At 35.7% G+C, this 19,641-nt stretch overlaps 1 protein-coding gene across 4 annotated transcripts in view; it reads left to right on the forward strand.

Annotated features, from left to right (window-relative positions):
- Positions 1 to 19,641, forward strand: part of LOC131437880 (diuretic hormone receptor-like) — a 122,935-nt gene that overhangs the window by 95,737 nt on the left and 7,557 nt on the right. The gene's annotated exons all lie outside the window — the stretch shown is intronic.

Genomic DNA, 19,641 nt, shown 5'->3' on the forward strand with positions numbered 1-19,641 from the left:
TTGGTTCATTTTTGAGCGAAATTTTTTTGTTAAGGGGGAAGTACGCTTAAAATGAAAAAATATCTTTTAATTTCTTGATAAAATTCATTACTATCTATGCAAACATTGTAGATTAGAGCATTTTAAGAAACTTTGCTGAACACAGAAAATGTGTATCTCTTGTGTGAACGGAGTTATCAGGTTGAGTAGACACAAAATTTCTAACTCATCAATTAAAAGACTTATGACCAGCGATGTCAACTCTAGGGATTTCTATTTTTTTTCTACGGATCTACGGATAAATCACATGAAATCATGAATCAATGACAATCAATGAAATCGATTTGATCTCAGGAAAAAGTGACATCACTGCTTATGACCCCTCCTTAAATTTTTTACGTTTTCTTTAAGGGGGTACATCTTGAAGAGGAGCAGTTATGAGCAGCTTAATTTTGCATCACATTTCTCGGCAATCTTCTCATATATTGATGGCATATTATCGAAGCATCGAGATCACAAAATGTCTGTGTGTGTATGTGACAAATAATGTCACTCAATTTTCTCAGAGATGGCTGAACCGATTTTCACAAACTTAGATTCAAATGAAAGCGCGTACAGTCTCATCCAATTTCCCTGAATTTCATTTTGATCCGACTTCCGATTCCGGAATTACAAGGAAATATGTGTCCTTATTAAAAAAATGCGCACTCGATTTTCTCGGAAATTTCTTAACCGATTCTCACAAATTAGGAAGAAAATAAAAGGTCTTAAAATTCTTTAAAAAGTCCCCGAAAAGTTCATCCAGATCCGACTTCCGGTTCCGGTATTATAGTGCGATTAGTGAAATTTTCAATTTCATGGGTATTTTTTCACAAGCGATGACGAAACGAGGTGCACAGTTTTATAAAACTTACTGCTAAATTCATCTAGTTGGTAGATCTTGTTAGTTAGTAAATATATAAAACTTCTTTGTGAATACTAGTCTTCGATCTCCGCTTCCGAAAGCACCGATAATAGTGAAGGAAATCTCCAAAAACGGAACTCACTTCAATTTCTCAGCAACGGTTAAGCCGATTTTCACGAATCATTATTCAAATTAAAGCTCTCATAGTCTTTAGATATACTGTGCAATTTTATCCTGATACGACTTCCGGTTTCGAAATTATAGGGCAATGAATGTCAAAACATTCAAATCGACATTCAAGATGACGATGCAAAACTAGTACGCGTCAGTACGAGCGGCTTTGCTCCGTTCGCAGCATGCTTTGTTCAATTTCGTATAGCATGCAGGGTTGCCACATTGAAATTTATATTTTTCAGTGGTCAAAAAGTTTAAAACGAGACTCACTCAATTTTCTCAGAGATGATTTGATCGATTTCCACAAATAGGCTCAAACAAAAGTTGATAAAGTCTCACAGGTTGCTGTTTAATTTCATCCGAATCCGAGTTTCGGTTCCCGAGCTATAGGGTAAAGTGTGTTTTATCATTTGGTGCGACGATGCAAAATAAAAAAAAATCTTATTAACTTGACAAAACTGTTTACAAATTGGAAAGGTTATGTTAGTTTATACCAAAAGAACGTTTCTTATTTTATTCAAGATTGGAAAACATAGTTTCTTCACAAAGTCTTCTGGTGATATTTTTTGAAAATATAAGTAATATGAGGAAGGCATCATTACACCACTAGACGGATTAAAATAGGTGTTTTCTTGAATGTACCCACTTTGCAATGTAGTATCGGTTGCTAAGAAACTTAATCGCCTATCTTGGGACAAAATTTTATCAAAATCAATAAAGGTTTTGTTTTGTAAATCGATTATAAATTTTTAAAATTCATTTTTCCGATAAGATCCGATCCGATAGGATTCTTTTTCAGTATTTTGTGAAAATCACTAGTATAACACTCAAAATAGAAGGAAAAGTTTTAAATTTTGATTTTTATCCTGAAGTTGAACTTGTGTTTTGTCTGTTTCACATTGAAGCTGATTGCGATTATAGCGAACCAAATATCTTTATCGAACATGAAGCATAACATTACTCAATTAACTGCTACAAGCGTCATATATGATTATCGTGAATTTTCCAAGAATTTTCCATCTTCTTCTTCCAAGTGACTGAAACGACGGCTTGCTATGAAACCGGACGACCCGGCAATTGATCGTTACCGTGATTAATGGTTCAGTACAAATCGGTAATGTGTTCCATCCGACCAAGAGAGACCACCGTCTTCCAGTGCGATAGAAAAGAGAAAACGACGGGAGCTGTGTTGAACCGTTTCTTCTGATGAAAGCGGACGAAGTCTCGATGAAACATATGCTGGACAAACGGATTCCCTCGGGAGCACGTACTTATTGCTTTTGTCCCATCCCGGAATGGTTGTCCATCCATCAGTGCTGGACTGCGATTGACAATGTGTTAAATTGTTTGCAATTTATTGTGTTTTGTGGCATTCGAGAAAGGAACATTAAACCGGGAAAAGTTTCTCCAACGACCGCTGATCAATAATAGAACAAACTTTCCGTCACGTATCTGTCGAATTTCCGAAATTTCAGCACCTATTTAGCCGTCTTCTAATGATCGCATTCAATCTCCGGACGAATGAAAGAAGAAGGGATCGGAACAAATGACCCTATTAAAAATTCCGTCCGCAGAAACAGTTTTCACTCGCCGATTGCAGTTCCGACAGGATACAAACAAGTTAACCGGGCAACCTTTGCATTATCTCTAGCCGGCGTGCAATTTAATTAAAAACAAACATCCATAAATCAAACAACGCCGCCAGAGTGTTGCAAAACTGTTTCGCCATCCAGTGAAAACAAGTAGCTTTTCCTCCCAGTAAGAATGTGACCCAGTTCTCCCAGTTCGGCGTAGTACAACCACCAGCTGCGATAGTACAATTCGAACGAACCAGGACGGGACGAGTAGGTGGAACCCAGGCACTGAACAATTACCCGGCGGACTGACGGGATCTGACACAGAATGGCTTTAATTCCCGATGCAGGAGTTTCCGTTTCACAAAACCTATTAAATAAATCACTGCTTCGTTGCGGGAAATGGCAGTGCGACTGACGAGAGTTGAAACTGTTAGATTGCTTAGATTGCACAGTGGGATGGCGATGCTTCCCTCATTCAGTTTCAGCGGTCCAGCGATCGAACATAAATCCCTCCGTTCCGGCAGCTGCGGTGGATAGTGCAGGAATGAGACGGAAGAGTTGACGTGAAATTGAAACGATACGATAGTAGGTGATGTGTTTGCAAAAAACAAACACACGCGGACTGACTGTTTAAACTGTCCTGGTGCCAGTATGTAGAGGTGTTAAAGGAGTTTCTAGTGGATCGATCTGTTTTAGAAGCAATTATTTATGTTTTTGATGGAATGTTGGCTCATATGGTGATAAAACATTTTATCTTTAGCTTAAAGAAGGCCATGACAAATTTTATCATGCTCGTTTGATAAAGTTATGTTACTGTATGACAACGCTTGGCCTCATGTTGCAAAAGTCGTGAAAAGATATTAAGAAACGCTCAAGTGGGACATCCAACGCAAAAATCGAAAATTGGCTTGAAACTTGGATCACCTCGAAAAACGAGACATTTATTCGAGATAGAATCCGAAAATTGCCTGAGAAGTGGGAAAAAGCAGTAACTAGTGATGGACGATACTTTGATTAATCTTTAAATTCTTTTTATTTTGAAATAACTGCATGCTTGACCGGCAAAAAACGGACCGAATTACTTTGTACTCTCGACACTATTGACTATTTGAGCTCACTTTACAACCATTCACATTTATTTAATTCATTTGTTAGTACTACGTTCGCATAGTTTGATTTAATTTACTGGAATAACTGGAATTCACTTTATATACTTCATTTACTTTATGCAGTGCACTCCTTGAAATTCACTTTACTTACTTTATTCGTTTTCATTTATATTCGCTCGATTTTCTTGAATTGAGCTCCGTTAGTTTCTCCAGTTTCTTTTTTTTCAGGTTTCTGCAAATACTTCAGCAGATTATACTTCTTAAGTTAGTGGTTAAATTTCAATTTCCTCGAATTTCTCTTACTTTTCTCTTTTAATAATCTTCGCATAAACATTTTCGATCATTATCTTTCGAATTCGATTTCAATCTTTCTAAACTTTCTAAATTTTCCAAATGTTCTTAGGTTTTTTATTACCCTTAATTATCACAGATATCTCAATTTTCCTAATTTATTCGAATTTACTAATTTTTCCTTGTTGCCTTTCTCATATAGAAAGGTTAGGGTCAAGTGTCATATACCATTCGACTCAGTTTATCAAGCTGAGCAATGTCTGTGTGTGTGTGTGTGTGTGTGTGTGTGTGTGTGTGTGTGTGTGTGTGTGTGTGTGTGTGTGTGTGTGTGTGTGTGTGTGTGTGTGTGTGTGTGTGGTGGGTGGGTGGATGGGTTGGTTGGGTGGGTGGGTGTGGGTGAGTGTGTATGTGTGTGTGTGTGTGTGTGTGTGGGTGAGTGTGTGTCAAATAATTTCACTTGGTTTTCTCGAAGATGGCTGAACCGATTTTAGATTCAAATGAAAGGTCTCATGGTCCCATACGGAATTCCTGAATTTCATCCAGATCCGACTTCCGGTTCCGGAGTTATAAGGTAAAGTGTGTTGAATATTGTACACCGTCACTTAAACTGGCGGAACAAAAACCGTAAAAAATGTTGTAAAACCGTCAATCTCAGGGTCAAGTGAAAGGTCTTATAGTCCTACCAAAAATTACTGCATATTTTTGGATACAACAAACAGTTGAATCAACACTTTCTCAAGGATGAGCTACGCGAGCAAAGCACTGTTTCATTCTGTATGTTGTACTAGTTAATGCACAAGCAATCCCTTGGTTTCTTTTAAAAATCGAAGAGAAAATTTTTGAATAGAATACCACAATATTATACAGGAGAAAGGCATCATTACACTACTAGGTTGATTAAAACAGGTTTCATTAAAATTTATTTTATTTTTCGATTTGTTTTAACTCTCAATATTTCTTTTTTTCAATTTTCCTAATATACATGTATTATAATTTTATTTACTCCATCAATTATTAATTTAGTAATCTCTTTTAAATCGAAATTTGTTATTTTCTTTATTTATCATTTTATTTTTATTTTTCAAATTTTTATTATATCCTTAAGGTTCCTAATTTTCTCTATTTTTCTTATTTTAATTTTCTAATTTTTTTTATTCTTAAGTTCACTAGTGTTCCTAATATTCTTCATTTTCTTGGTATTATTCTTCTCTTAATTCCCTATTTCGCTTAATTTTCTATATTTTTAGAATTTTTATTATTTTCAGAATTTTCTAAATATTCTGAATTGGTAAATTATTTTAATGTTCTTAATTTTAATCATTCTGGTTATTTTTATTTCTCCTGATTCTACTAATTTTGCTTTATTTTCTCATTTACTCAAGATTATCAATATTTTAAATTATTCTTAGCTTCCTTAATTTGCCTAATTTATTTTTTTCAATTTTTATATTCTTTATTTACGAAATTTTCTTAATTTTCCTAAATCATCAATTATTCCTAATTTTCAAACTTTTAATTATTTTGCTATTATTTTGTTATTTTCTCAAATGACTCAGTTTTCTATATGTTCTCAATTTTTTACTTTCTACTATTGTTTAAAATGTTCCTTTTTATATTAATTTTCTTAATTTTCACATATCTTATTCTTATTTTCCTTGTTACAACAAGGATTTAATTTTCTCAATGTTCTTTTTCCCTTATTTCCTATTTCTCTTAATTTTTATATATTCTGAAATTTCTATAATATGTGAATTTTCAAAATTTTTAAATTTTCTATATATTCTGAATTTTTAAAACATTCTCAATTTGTATATTATTTTCATTTTAATAATTTTATTCATTTTCCTAAATTTTCTAATTATCCTTTTTCATATCGTTTATTCATACTCTGCTTTAATCTTTTTGCGGTCGTTCGCCAGGTTCTATTCATTTTCCTAAGTTATTTTTAATTTTTTTCTTATTTTCTTAGTTATTTAGGGGTTTTGGTACCGCAAGGGTACCCGTTTTGTGCTAAGTGCAGTGCAGTTTTCTTAGATTCCATAATTTGTCTGATTTCAGTTATTTTTTTTTCATTATCTTTGTTTGCTTATTTTTCCTAATTCCTTGCTTGCTTTTCCCAATTTTTTATAATTCATGATTTTCTTATTTTCTCAACTTGCTCAATTTTCTTTATTTGCTCAATCTTTTATATCTCCTGTTTTTTAAATTTCCTTTTCTTAATTTTTCAACTATTTTTAGTGTCTTTATTTGTCTTGTTTCCTAAATTTTCTCAATTTTATGTATTATTGTTTATTTTCCTTATGATCTTAATTTTTATAATATTCTCCATTTTCTAATGTTTTAATTTTTATAATTTTCCTAATTTAAATTAGATGTGTTTAATTATCTTATTTTCTAGATATTCTTTGTTTTCGAGGCTTCTAAATTTCCGAAAATTGGTTCAAATTTTCTAATATGTTTAATTTTCTAATATTTTTAATTTTCAGTCATTTTTAATTCTCTAGATTATCCTAATCTATTTGACTTATTCAATAAAATAATATACCTAGTTTTCTATGTTTTCTTGATTTTTTTTTATTTTACAAAAATTCTTATTTTCTTTGACATTTTAAAAGCTTTTAATTTTTCTTTTTCATTTGCATAATTTTCTTATTTTTCCTAATTATCCTAAAATTCCTTGATTGTTTAGTGTTGTTAGTTTTCTTTATTTTGTTAATTTTAATAATTTCCTTACTTGGTCGATTTTCCTGATTTTCTTTATATTATTCAATTACTTTTAAATTCATAAATTTTGTCAATAATCTTAGTTGTCTCAGTTTCTCAATTCACATGATACTTCCTCAGTTTTCAAAGTTTTGCTAATTTGAATCCTTCGTACTCTTAATATTCCTAATTTCCTTAATATTCCAGTTTGTCCTAATTCTGTAGGTATTCTGAGTATATATCATTTTCTTTTAATTTTCTTAGTTGCCTATGTTTTCTTGATGTTATTTAATTCTTTATTTTTCGATTTTTTCTAAATATTGTTACATTTTCTTAATGTTCTGAAATTTCTTCTTAATTTTCGAATGTTCCTGGTTTCCTTAATTCCAGTTGATTTTCCGATCTTTCATAATATCTTGAATTTTCTTCACCTCAATATGTACTTCGTTATCAATATTTTCTTCATCTGTTTTGTGTTCTTAAGTTTCATTTTCGTTTTATTTTTCACACATTTTTAATTATATTGATTTTCTTTGTTTTATTCATTTGTTTCTCTCATAGTTTATTAAATTTTCAAAATTTTTATAATTTTCGTAGTATTCATTATTCTTGTTTTGTTTATTCTTTTATTGTTCGTATTATCTTATACTATTTTTTCCTGATATGCTTATTATGTTAATTGTCTCAATTCATTTATATTATTTATGTTTTTCTGATATACTAATTTTTTCATGTTTTTCATTTTTCAATCATATTAGGCATGATTTCCCTTTGCGTTAGTTTCTTCGTTTTCTTAATATTTTTCGTTTAGATCTTTGATTTCTAAACTCGTTTAATTCTCTTCATTTTCCTCCCTAACTTCATATGCATCGTTTTCATTCAAACATTTCAGAATTGAAAATTGTATGTCACAGGAGTATGCTTCAATGCTTATATCGCTTTTTGGGTAACCCTTCCGAGACAGAATATCAGTAATAATAAATTAAACCCGTTTGCAGTTTTTGAACGAGCCCAAACTTGTCGAAATGTGGTTTGTCGGTTACGTCATGCATACGATTATTTTCCAGAATCGGAAGTGTTCCGTGTTGCCAAAATATCTCATATGTACTTAGAAACTGGATAATTATTCAATTATTTCACAGCATTCATATTAACCCACCCCGCAGCATATCCAAATATTCCACCACAGTATTCTCTCATCATGTCAAACGCCGATTTTGCAATAAGCAAAATTAATGGACTCGTTAAGGTACCTTTCCGACGTGGGGAGCCACTGACCATAGAGCAACTGCTGTCCTCATTCGTGACTATCGACAGTGCAGTTGAGTTTTAGGGGCTGTATATGGGTGCATATCTCTGTTAGCACTGTTGGATCAAATCGGTGTTACAACAATAACAACAACAGCGGCACGGTATCATCCGGCCTGATTTGACCCACTCGCTATTCAGAACCAACCCAGGCCACGGACAAGGCAATCCATTACCGATGAGAAATTCTAACCAAACCACATCAAGGCAGAGGTGAGATTTTCTTGCTCTAGATGTCAGAATAAAACACGGGGCGTTGAATTAGTGCGCCTGATGTTACACGGCAAGTATTGCCGGATGTGCACTTTCGAATGCGACATAAATCAGTACACTCACACTCACATTCCGTACGTTGTCCGGTACGTTGGTACTGCTGCTGGCATGGCTGCCTCTGTCATAACTCTTCGTGCCAAAAGATACCGAGAATTGCACTCTTTTCACTTCGTTACGAAGGTTCGTCTGATGTGGGTGCTACTATAATTTATTTGGGTTCCAACTAATGACGGTTCCAACGTAAACAAAAACAATACTAGGTCAACAAGTTACCTAAGGCAAATCATTTTCATTATTCATCCGCGAAAGTGTAAACAAAAGCTGCTGATCATGCTGAGATGTCCGATAGCGATCTAGTCGTCCATGAGTTATGAGTATGAGTATGCGATTCAAGCCGCCATAGTGATGAAATTGCGAGCTCTGTCTATAGCTAACATAGTAGGCTCTGGCTGGGGCTGAATTATTTATTTACTCAGCAGAACGAGTTTCATGTGGCTAAAAATACAAGGGCATTGATAATTCTATATTCAAGCGGATATCCGTCAAGTTAAGTGAATTGGTACTAGAGTATTATGGTGGGCCAATATTTCTGCACCGAGTGACTTTCTGATTTCGGTTTGGGTATTTGAGCAACTCTTCAAAATAAAAGCAGAATGGGTAACACAAAATTTTTCGAACCGATTATAAATTTGAGTGGATTCTGCAAAAATATGTTTAATGTATTATTAATTTACTTATAACTAACTCCATCGGAGAGTGGGAAAAAGCCGATTCTTAGAAAGGCGTAAAAACCTCTATCTTTCAACTTACCTGTCACATTTTGAATATGGTAGCAAATTTAATGGCTCTCTCCACAGTAGATTTCGTAATGTCATGCGAGCAAAGCGTTTCTGTACTCGTTCAATTCTTAGGGTGCAGCCAGAGTGAGCGCGACACGCGACGCGAAGCGATGCGACGCGGTCATCGAAGTTCTGTGTTTCGTTCATTTGTTTGCAGCAACAAATTAACATGTATTTCAGAGTAAGCACGAGGCGTTGCGTAGTGACAAGCGATTTTCGGTGCAACAAACAACGAAGCAGCACGTGCACAGTTTTTCATGCGATTAACGAGCGACCAAAGGTTTCTTTAATTATTTTTCGTTATTGCGGAAGAAGATAATTTTATAGATATCAAAGCTCTAATCAGAGCAGTTTCATCGGAATGCGCAAGTGTTGGAAAGAGATTTCGAAAACATTAAAAATTACTGGCATGTGCAATCAATGAAAGTGCAATGAGTTTTGATAATATTTCGAGTTATCTCGATGAAAATTTCAATTTCAACAGGCATTTTACGCCATCAAACATAGCCACAAAACTCTTCGATGAATATAAAGTCTTCTGTACATTACAATGACAACGACATGATTGATACCGTCGAGAAGGGTTATTTGAAATGGCATCTAGTCGGATTGAAACATTTGAACTAGTCAAGTTGCGCTTATATTCCACCTCTCAGCAAGAAAGTGGAAGAGAAATCCGAATAGAATAACCAACTCTGGCTTCACCCTTAGAATGAAGTCAGAGAGTTCAGCAGAAAAATTACAAGTATGTCAAAGTGAACTCGATGCGTTGCGAGGCGACTACTGACCGATCGCATCGCACTCACTCTGACATACATGTCATTTTTCTGCTGAACTTGAGTGGACTTGAACTTGAACTTGAACTCTGCCGCGCGACTCCGTGCGATCTGTCAAGTTTCGCATCGCTTCGCTTGTCGCTTTCTCTCTGGCTTCACCCTTAGACTCCACGATACTTGATGCGGACATCAGATTACTGACGCGTTTTCTAGAATTATGCGGACGAATGAGAAATACAAAGCCTTTAGGCCATGCGGGTCATTAAAGCCTTTTGCGATCCTAGAGATGAAACCCCATTGACGAGTAGCTTTTGAAACGATTTGTAACCGATGAATATCGAACGTCAGCTTAGCATCCAATTGTACCCCAAGATCTCATAGTTGATCCACTTTTGAGATAACTGCAAAGACCCGTATGGAATTTGATAGTTCTACTGGAAGAACTTGTTTTCCTAATCGATCATTGGTTCTTCCAATATTTTGAATACTACCTGGATAGAAAAAGTTCCCGGAATCACCACCGTATGGCGCTCTCAGTCACCCGATCGTACTTTTTAAGGTTGCCACATCTGTCATTGATACTCTATCAAATTTTCAGCTTGATACCTGGACATTTGTAAAAGTTACATTGTATTTAGTACATCGGCGATTGTGCGTGTCTTCGCTTTTGTACAGTTTTCAACGAGTTTGCATTAAATTTTGCATTAAAAACGGATTCAACGGTGCGACGACATTGCAAATGTTAGATGTTAGTGTATCGGCAACGATACTCTGAAGAAAACAGTCATTTATCAGTGGCATGAACGTTTCAGAAGTGGCCGTGAGTTTGTGAATGATGATGAGAGAAGCGGTAGGCCATCGACATCAAAAACCGACGAAAACATCAACAAAATCAAAGAATTGCAATGACCGTAGACCGCAAACTGATTATTAGAGAGATGGTAGAGGAAATATGGGACGATTGCGTGAAGCAATTCGTCGACAAAGACCAGATTTTTGGGCAAACAACTCATGGATCAAGATCCCACGATAACGTACCGTCACACAATGCCATCGTTATTCGTGAACATTTAGCCAAAACCGAAACGAATACCATTCAGCAACCACCGAATTCACCTGATTTAGCTTTCTGCGACTTTTTCCTATTCGGTCGACTCAAGAAACCGCTCCGTGGAACGTGTTTCAGCTCCCGAGATGAGATTATGGTAAAATCGTAGATGGCTCTGATGGTCATACCGAAAGCAAAGTCTTGGCATTACATTCCTTTTGTGGAATTTGGCCTTTCTGTTTCAACAGACTTCGCAGCCGATTCTTAGTGTACAGAATCATTGCATGGCTAGTACTATGGATCCTACTGACACTGTTCCAGTTCGGGGCTCGAACATACGACAACTGGCTTGTAAGACCAGCGTCCTATGCACTGAACCGCCAGCCCGGGACGTCATACCTGTCATACCGAAAACTGAATATAAAAAATGTTTCGAGGATTGGATTCCGGGATTTTTTGATGTGGAACTCATCTTTATTTTCTATATAGGGGTGCAAATTAGAAACTCAAGGAAAAATACACATAGAAATGTGGTCAGGTTTTAAACACTTACAGCTCAGTATATTTTGTATCACTTATTAGTATTATTTCATCATTTGATTGGAAATATTTCGATTTGAATGTATCAAGCTACGTATTTTCAATTATAAATGATTGAAATTTTGATTAGTAACGAGCAGTGCTCTATTTTGTCCGTTAAAAAGCTCCGGCATATCGGATTTCCCTGCCATAGACGATGGTTTTGAAGGGGTAAGCGATATATCAAAGGGAAAGCATTACTCTGATTGGTCAATTGATGCAAAAGCGAAGCTGTAGGAAGCACGCGAATCTATAAATAGAATCAAAATTATAGCTAATGTTTCAGTCCTACGCGTAGCATGCTAGAGTTAGGTTGTTGCTAGACAACAAGACAAAAAGTGCCATAAAACGATTTGAAGCTTTAATTGGTATGCTCTGATCTTGTGTCATGCAAGCTCGGATGAAATTCCATGTTATGTCGTTTTGCCTGAGAAATTGACAACTACCCCAGGGTAAATGCGGAGTGCGTAAGATTAATTTCTAATTTATATAAGATGAACTCGATTGATAACGAGAAAAAGTTTATCGCTTCAACCGAAATCGCAGAATGGTAGAGAAATTTAACGCTATAATAATAACTGCCTGCATACAAAACTTGAACACAAGCTTGGAGAAGCTTGGAGCTTGGATCTTACTCATCAAAATTCGTATCGCAAGTATGTACAAAGACATAATTGCATACATTTGGGATATTGGTGTAATTTCGTCGGCTATAAAACAAACAATGTTCGGTGTTGGTTCCTAATCAAGATAAATCTAGGCAGACTCTCGTGTAATAGCGGATTCAAAAGTGTGACGATTGATTGAAATGTTTGATTGTAGATCATTAGAAATTTTGGTTGCCTTGTTCCACATCAATGATTCGAACAACCCTATGGGGCTGATCCTTGTAGTTTTTTTGTCGTGAATACGACTTACTTTACTATGGAGTGCCTTTTCAAAATTTACCCTCTGAGAGAGTGATAAGTTTTTGATCGTGAATATCTCTTGTTGTATCTAACGAATCAACATAATTTTTGCTACATGCCATCGGAAATATGATCACAATTTTATGATAAAATATTCAGTTGTTTGACATAATCTCAAATAATTCAAAACTAAACAAGGATAATTCATAAGGCGCGTTTGCCTTTCTCGTATTTTGAAAGCTCATAGCTCAGTGATCTATGAAAGGATTTATATAATCTAACTACCAATAGAATCAAAAATTTTCAACTTAAACGTGTATAGCAAAAGCATTGAAGTATTACAGTAGTACACTATTGAAAAACCTGTCTCATTTGACCCATGTCAACACCAGCCAATCAGAACGCGTTCTAAGGAAGAGAACAAAATATCTGCTGCTGTACAACAAATCGTTCGAGAAAAATGTTCCGAACAGTGCTTAATATCGTAGTGAGTTCCACAATTCGGTCCTTCTGAAAGGCAGGAATGAATCCCGTACAGAATCCTGATAGTTTCTTTCAATGAAATGCAAATCGACATTAAAATTCTATATGCTGCTGTTTTTATAACCGTTAGGACTGCCCTTAAGTGGAAAAGCTACAGACAAAATCACTTAAAAAGAAACCTCTTAACAAAAAATGGATCAGTTTGGATTCTATCGTCATCGCGAGCAGATGTATTGTGTGTCGTTTGCAAAGCTAGTTTCGCTTTCTACAAGAGCGATTACGTCACAGCTGCTAGTCGTTTGCATTGGTGACAAAACAACGAAAAGAGGACAACGGTGGAGAGCATCACACAAAATCAGCCGTTCTAATGGCTCTAAAAGTTTTCTAAAGAACTACTAGGATTTCTTCTTCACAAATCGAAGGTGAAAAACCTCAGTTTAGTGCGAATCTAGAACTGTTTGATTTAATTTGTGTGCTTTTCGCTGTGTGAAATTCAAAGTAATCGAGATCAAGTGAAGCCTTCTTTGTATTTGCGAAAAATGTGAAAAAGGGGAATGCTTGCATAATTCATACAATTGATCAACTAATTGATATTCGGAAGTGTTAAGGAACGTGTCAGTTGTTTTCGTATTAACGACATCCAGTTATGTATCTGACATTACCCACCCGCCTTTTTTTTATCAAGATAGTATTTCGGCATAAACTGTTTTCTAAGTAGTAGTTCATGGACTCATTTTCAGTAAAAAATCGAATTTTCAATCACAGCTTCTATTAGGGTCATTTCGCCGAATGCCATTTCGCGAGTCATTTCGATGAACCCTAGAATGTTCGATGGTTTTCTTAATATAGTAAATAGAATTGAATTTAAATAAAAACATAAAAAGAGATGATAGCGATAACGCTCGTTTTGTTGATCTACAATTGTTCTTCTGAAGTATCTCATATTCAAAATAACAGAAAAATTCATTTCCGAGCGTTGAATCCAGAAAGACTACTCTCTTGAATAAAGATCGATTCATGATCTTCAGAACGGAGTTCCCAAGAAAGCTTATTGACATTACTGGGTACGAAGTATCAAAGAATCTGTATCTACCAGGCAAATGTTTGCATGCAAATGAAAAAAAAATCTGATGGCTTTGTCATTTCGTTTTTGTTTGTATGCTGTCCGACCTCGCGTTAGTTCGGACCTAACTAAAGCAGAGAAACCTAGCTTTGAGTAGGCGGTGAGGTCAAAAAGAAAACTCAATTTGATGTTGTGCTGTTCGTATATATCGATTACTTAATTTGCTATCGTTTTGGTCGTTTTAACGGTTAAAAGATCAAAATTGAAAGCAAAAAAAATGCTGTGTAACATCAAACTGGAAACTAGTTCTGCTCTCAGTGAAAGCACATTGAAAACTTAATATGATGTAGATTTTCTCGAAATGACACATCACGAGCATAATCTAAAAATAGAACTGCCAAAAAAGGTCCGGGATAGTATACATTTAGGCGATATTACTCGCAAGCAAGAAAAAAGATTTTATGCAATCTCCATTTTAGTCGCAAGCAAGAAAAAAAGCTTTCATGCCATTTTCCAACACTACCGCGGAGAGAATTGGTTTCGAACTTAGGTGATTTGGAATGCGAACTTTTGTCGTGAATACGACTTACTTTACTATGGGGTGCCTTTTCAAAATTTACCCTCTGAGAGAGTGATAAGTTTTTGATCGTGAATATCTCATGTTGAATCTAACGAATCAACATAATTTTTGCTACACGCCATCGGTAATATGATCACAATTTTATAATAAAATTATCAGTTGTGTGACATAATCTCAAATAATTCAAAATTAAACTTTTCTGAAATGCTTGGTATAAACGAGTATCAAAGGAGATAATCCATAAGGCGCGTTTGTATTTCTCGTATTTTTAAAGCTCATAGCTCAGTGATCTGTGAAAGGATTTATATAATCTAACTACCAATAGAATCGACATTTTTCAACTTAAACGTGTAAAGAAAAAGCATTGAAGTATTTCAATAGTACACTGTTGAAAAACCTGTCTCATTTGATCCATGTCAACACCAGCCAATCAGAACGCGTTCTGAGGAAGAGAACAAAATATCTGCTGCTGTACAACAAATCGTTCGAGAAAAATGTTCCGAAAAGTGGTGAATATCGTAGTGAGTTCCTCAATTTGGTCCTTCTGAATGCTAGAAACGAATCCCTACAGCATATTGATATTTTCTTTCAATAAATTATACAAATCCGAAATGAAATAATCAACATTAAAATTCTGTATGCGGCTATTTTTATAGCCGTTAGGACCGCCCATTAGTGAAAAAGCTACAAACGAAATCAGGTAAACACAAGCCTCTCAACAAAAATTGGTTTAGTTTGGATTCTATCGTCGCTGCGAGCAGATGTGTTTTGTTTCGTTTGCAAAGCTAGTTTCGCTTCCGACAAGAGCGATTATGTCACAGCTGCCAGTTATTTACATTGGTGAAAAAGCAACGGTGTGGAGAGCATTACAAAAAATCAGCCGTTCTAATGGCTCTAAAAGATTTCTAAAGAACTATTAGGATTTGTTGTTCGCAAATCGAAAGGAAATATCCTCAGTTTAGTGCAAATCTAGAACTGTTTGATTTGATTTTTGCACTTTTCGCTGTGTGAAATTCACAGTAATCTAGATCAAGTGAAGCCTTCTTTGTTTTTGCGTAAAATGTGCAAAAGGGAAATGCTTGTATAATTCATACAATTGATCAACTAATTGATATTCGGAAGTTTTAAGGAACATGTCAGTGGTTTTCGTATTCACGACATCCAGTTATGTCTCTGACATTACCCACCCGCCTTTTTGCGATTGCTATGGACTGTAAGTGCTTGCTATAAGGGGACGGAAAATGTTCGGTTATATGACAAGCAGTGTTGGTTCACAAAGTTGTATGAAGGTAGTTTCTGTCAGTGCACACTCGTTGCGTCGCTTCCATCCCGCATCCACCGTGAATAGCAGTGTGGCTATTTGAGCACAGTATGAAAATGTTCTCTTTGTCCTTCTCATATCCAAAGCTGTAGCATTCAAACATTATAACATTAAATTGAGTTAACTACTTGATCTCACACAACTCGCACATCTAATCACTTTGAAATGTGAATTTAGAGGCCCTGAAGACCGAACGTTTTACAGTGAAGTCTTCTACAACACAGGAAACGTGAATTAGGAATCCGGCCATAAGGTATTCCAGATCATTTCGACCGTCCCACGACAAAAGGGCCTAACTGCAAATGACCGTTTCTCTTTGTTTACTTTTTCTTTCACGATTTACCAAACCGATTTTATTTTCGACGCTTTAGTCTTCGCGAAACTTTCAAGGTAAAACAACAAGCTTTCGATTTATATTGGAAAATTAAACAAATATTTTCTTGGTGGCTCCTCTAAGCCACTAAAGTATTATTAAGAATTAGCTCTAGGTTCTGAAATCTGAGACATTCAACGTTCGATGTTCGAACTTCGTAAACAATGAATTTTTCCATACTGTTGGATATAAAGTTATGGGTATTTTCAGACCGGGTTTGGCGAGTAGATTATTTTCGACATCCAGGTCCCCGATTTCTAAAGACACTGAAAATAATGATCAAAAAACTTTGGAATGAACTTCGCGGCGTCGTATGATTACAAATATCGAAACATTATACTTAACGTATCTAGAAGGAAGTCGATGACGTCAAATATATTTCTCATATCAAATTCTGAAATAAGCTCCTTCTACGGCAGACGTTCAGCGAGATGGAAATGGCAAAGCCACTATTCAGATTGACCTGCTTCAGACAAACGTGGTACCGATGATCGCCAATTTATCTAATGCCTCCCAGACAATTCTTCCATTGAAACTTAACTTTGTATTTTTGTGCTGCCATTTGAAATATGCTCAATTTCAATGGATTCACTAAGTTGTTGATTTTAATATTTTCATTTTTTGAGTTTCACAAAACTTTTGCCTTTATTCCTTTTTTGCCATTAAACAGCAAAATGATAACACAATGTGATATTAATTGAAAATTTTATGAGTCGATATCATATTAGGATTTCAATCTGATGTTACTATCATAATCAAATATCAATTTGTTCTAATTTTGATGTTAGACTTTACTCGGGCGCCGTTTCCGACGGCGGGTCGGCGACGAACTCAGGTTCGATTATGTGACTGTTCTATATCAATTATGCAGGAAACATAAAAAATAGGCGCTCGTTGAAACGACTTTCGGCAAAATGGCTGCTCATAATCGCTTCATAAATCAGAGATATCATCTCAAACATATCAGCAAAACGAATTTACGTATCCTTGAAACGCTCTCACATAAATCTTTTGCACGTGATGCAACCCAAAAATCCTTCTGCCTTTCAATAAGAAATCACTATGAAAACTGCGAAAACTGACTTTTTAACCAAGGCCCATTCGACTCAGTTCGTCGAGTACGTGAAATGTCTGTGTGTGTATGTAACCAAAATGTGCACTCGATTTTATCGGAGATGGCTGGACCGATTTTTACAAAATTAGGTCTTTCTTACCGGATCAAACTTCCGGTTTGGGAGTAGTGGGGTAAAATGGGCAAAAAAATGAAGAAAAAATGCACTCGATTTTCTCAGAAACCATTGCCTGATATTGAATTTCGTCATGATCCGACATCTGGTTCCGGAGTTACGGGGTAAAGTGTGCAAAATTATCTAAAAAAGTGCACTTGATTATCTCAGAGACCGCTCATCCAACTTTTACAAGCTTCGGTTTGAATGAAAGGTGGTACAACCACATATTAGTGTACCTAGTTTTTTCGGGATACGACTTCTGGTTTCGGAACTACAGGCTAATAAGTATAAAAAATTCATTTTTAGGAGAGTAGAAATCACACCAATTACTCAGAACGGCCAGACGTATCTTGGCAAACTCAAATTTAAGTTGATGTAAAATTTTATCTAGATCTGGCTCCCGGTTCCGGAAAGACAGGATAGTGTGTATGAAATTGCAACCTGTTAGCTCTATATGACAGGTAGCAATTTATGTAGTGTAAAAAACTTAAAAATTCTTTTAAATTTGGTTCAAAACTGTTCCAATTTAAAGGTTGCATTAGTTACTGGCCAAACTAATCGATTTCAGCTACAACGGTTGCTAGCTCCCGGTTCTGGAATTGCCGGGAATAGTAATCAAAAACTCAAAAAACGAAACTCGATCAATTTTCTCAGAAACAGCTCAGTCGATTTTCACGAACATAGACTCAAATTTTAAATTTGAGCACATCATACAACAATGAACCAAGTTCAACGATTTTGCAAAACTGAGTACTGGAGATATTCAATGAGAGTGTCCAAATATTCTTCTTCCGGCGTTTTCGCTTGAGAAAACTGAAACTGACTCAGGATAGTTTCATCCAGTGTGGGTGATTGCCGAAAATTTGACAGAAGCTGCTCGATATTTATTAGAATTGTATACAACTTTTTCAATCCGGTAGAAGATGCTACAAGAACTCGAGTCTCTCAATGCATGAACCGCGAGAGAATATATTTTTCATTTCTGTATGAAATGTTCAAAACGACGAATGTAACAATGAGAGATTCTCTTTGTTTACTTTCTCTTTCGATTATTACGATACTCTTAGCGATCCTTCACTCCAATTATTTACCGATAATAATAACTGAAGTTATCATCTTTGAATCTGCACTAAAGAAATTACCGAAAAAAGCAGGATTATTCCGCAATAATCGAAAGAGAAAGTAAACAAAGAGAATCTCTCATTGTCACATTCGTCGTTTTGAACTTTTCATACAGATTTCTTCACTCCACTTCATACTCTGAGTATTTCACGGCCTTTTAAAAAAATTACAGTCTGATAATGATTGGTTCTGTGTGGAATTTACCAAGAGAGAATCGCAAGTTGACAATTATCGCAGAAAATCGAATCGATGATTCGATTTGATCATTCTCATACTAGGTTGCAATATTTCAAAACCCTTGTGTAGAGCATTCACAGACATTTTCATGGACACAACTTATACAAAGGTTATGTGCGCATAGTTAGAATAAGCGGCGATAGTAAAATGATTCTATCGCGATTATCAACTGCCTGTATAGAATCGGATCGCGAAACGAGAGTAAGCGACCGTTTGTTGCTTCAGAGAGGACCCCCACAGCAGCGTGCTAACTTTGATTCTTAGAAATGTCATCGAGAGAAATTCGCTCTCGCACTGGTGTCGATTCTATGTTAAATGAGCCATGCCGGGTTTTTGTTGTTGCGATGATATTCGTCTCTCTTTGATGGCACTGAGCGAATCGTGTGAGGAGTTGCTAGTAAGCGTTCTTTCATACGATAAAAGCCATCCTTGGTTTCATCAAACAAACACTTCTCACGAAACTGTGTTGGCTTTGCCCTTAGCAACGGGGGTTTGAGCAAAACTGATTTAAAAACTAGGTTCGAAACTAACTCGATTTTCAGTTCAACATCGTTGAAACTAGATTCGAAACTAGCTTCGAACAAACGGTTTGACAGTAGTTAGGGTGGAAACTGGGTTAGGTTTGGCATCAAACGAAAACGATATAAGGATACATTTTACCATTGTTTACCTTAGGATAAATTTTACCAATGGAAGGGATGAGCTTTCCGGAGAACCTGCTATTAAAATACCTCCAAAACCGATCACGAGGAGCACTATCATATT

The sequence above is a fragment of the Malaya genurostris genome, chromosome 3 (assembly GCF_030247185.1).
Source record: "Malaya genurostris strain Urasoe2022 chromosome 3, Malgen_1.1, whole genome shotgun sequence".
Taxonomy (NCBI): Eukaryota; Metazoa; Arthropoda; class Insecta; order Diptera; family Culicidae; genus Malaya; species Malaya genurostris.